The sequence below is a fragment of the Pseudorca crassidens genome, chromosome 12 (genome assembly GCF_039906515.1).
Source record: "Pseudorca crassidens isolate mPseCra1 chromosome 12, mPseCra1.hap1, whole genome shotgun sequence".
NCBI lineage: Eukaryota > Metazoa > Chordata > Mammalia > Artiodactyla > Delphinidae > Pseudorca > Pseudorca crassidens.
The window spans coordinates 64,944,486-64,946,574 of NC_090307.1; positions in this window are offsets into that span (position 1 = coordinate 64,944,486).

A 2,089-nucleotide genomic window follows, 5' to 3' on the forward strand; every position below is an offset into this window, starting at 1 on the left:
GCGCTGGCCAAGGTGCTGACTGGGGCGGGGGGCAGACGAAATCTTTCCCACAGCCTGCAGTGGCTGGCTTGCAGGTCTCAGCCCCACTCCCACCACACAGAACTGTAGGCCCAGCCCCAGGCCAGAACAGCCAGGACATCCGGGCTTGATGGATGAAACACGTGGGCCTGTGCCCCAGAACGGCTGCCCCCAGCTGCTGCAGGAGGGGGCTTTGAACCTACAGGCAGGCGGGGCACAATCTTTAGCAGTGGTGGGCCAGCCCGGGGTCCTAGATCATTATAGCCACCCAGGAGCATGGGATCGTGGTCCACACTAGCCCTGAGCCGAGAATGATGGCCAATGCCACATGGCTTGTCATCTGGTCTGACGTGGCCCTGTGGGGAGAACTCTTCCTCATCTGGGAGCTCCTGCATGCAGGGACCTTGGGGGAAGAGCTGACATGGGGGACAAGCCTCAGCCTCCTGCTGGCTCTGTGAGCTTGACCTCATGTTCCCCATTTACACAATGGGGGACACACCTCCATGTGGCTGTGGGGGGGATTCACTCGTGGCACCCAGCAACCAGTACCCACTGGGGAGGTGGCTCTGGGTGCATGGCCGGGTGCAGGCGCAAGTGCACAGGAGCTGGGGGTCTTGGTTCCCCCTCAGCTCCCATGTGTCTGGGAATTGAATGTACTCCACAATGACCTGGTAAGCCAATCCTAGGACAAGGGTGACAGGGACGCAACAGGCAAAGGTGTGGTCAGGGCCACAGTGCAGCAGCCAGAGGGGTCTGGGCAGTGTGGCCTGTACCCTAGGCCAGAGAGTTGGCCTGGCACGGGCACCATTATTGGTCTCCAGCCCACGAGGCTGCCTGTGATTTTGTGCTCAGATGGGAGCACTGGGCTCAGAGAGGTCCTACTTGCCCTTGGTGAGGCCAGCAGGCCTTGATCCCTTTGCTCTGCTGACGTCTCCCAGCCACATCTGAGGTCAGGAGGCCTGATGGGGAGGCAGAATGTGCCAGGCCTCCCAGTCACCAGGTCCCTCAGCTTCACATCACTGGAACACTGGCTGGGCTCCCAGGGAGACCACCAAACTCTCAGCCAGGATGCTCCAGTCACAGGGAGCCTGCCAGCTCAGGGCCTGCCCTGGGCACAGGGTCCTACAGATTGGAACCAACTCTCTCAGCCAGTCTCCATCCACGTGGCCCTCTTACCTGCCGGGCAGGCTCGGAGAGGCCCAGATCTGGCTGATCAGCTCCCAGCCCTCCTCCATGTGCAGGGCAGCCTGCAGGGACGCTGGCCTGGCAGCTGGCTGAAGACTCAAGAACTTACCTGTGAGGCCAGGTAGATCCCCGAGCAGCAGAGGGAGGTGGGACGCCTATGCAGATGTGCCTGGGGTGTGAGTGTGTGTCACTGGGTTCTCTGGCACTAGAGCCTGGCCTGGCTTTGAGGAGGGTGGGGTACTAAACAAGTGGGCTCAGAGGGGAACTCCTGGGCTGGAAACCCCATCCCACGGGAGGGAACAGGTGGGGGGCACCTGTGGAGGTAGGGGCAGGCCCGTGCCTGAGTCCCCTCCCTGGGTGGTGCAGAGAAGGCCACAAAGACAGGTGGGGACCTGGGAAGTCTCCTAAGCTTTAAGCCTGTTTTCTAACTGAAAAATGGAGCAATGCTACCCCAGCAAAGGGTTGCTGGGCAGGGGGGTTGGCCTCCAGGGTTTACTGAGGAGAGGAAGGGCGTGGGCCAGGCAGAGGCGCACCCCGCATTCCCAGGCCTGCGGACCAAGCCCTGCCCGGAAGCTGGCCGCTCGGGGACCCCCAAAAGCCTCCAGTCCGGGCCGCCACGCCCTCAGCCCGCGCTCTTAGCCGACTCGGGCCGGGCCGCCATTCCCGTCGCCGCCTGCAGGGGCCGCCGCCTCTTTAGAAACGCGCCGCCTTTGTCCTGGTCGCGCGGCGCCGCTGCACCGGGCGGGCTGAGCGCCTCCCGCGGCCCGGCCCGCGCCCCCGGCCCGCGCCCCTCCCGCAGTCCCGGCCCGGCCCGGCTCAGCGAGCTCAGGTGGGCGCCCCGCCCGCCGCCAGGCCCCGCCCAGGCCCGCCCCCGCCCCGCCTGGCC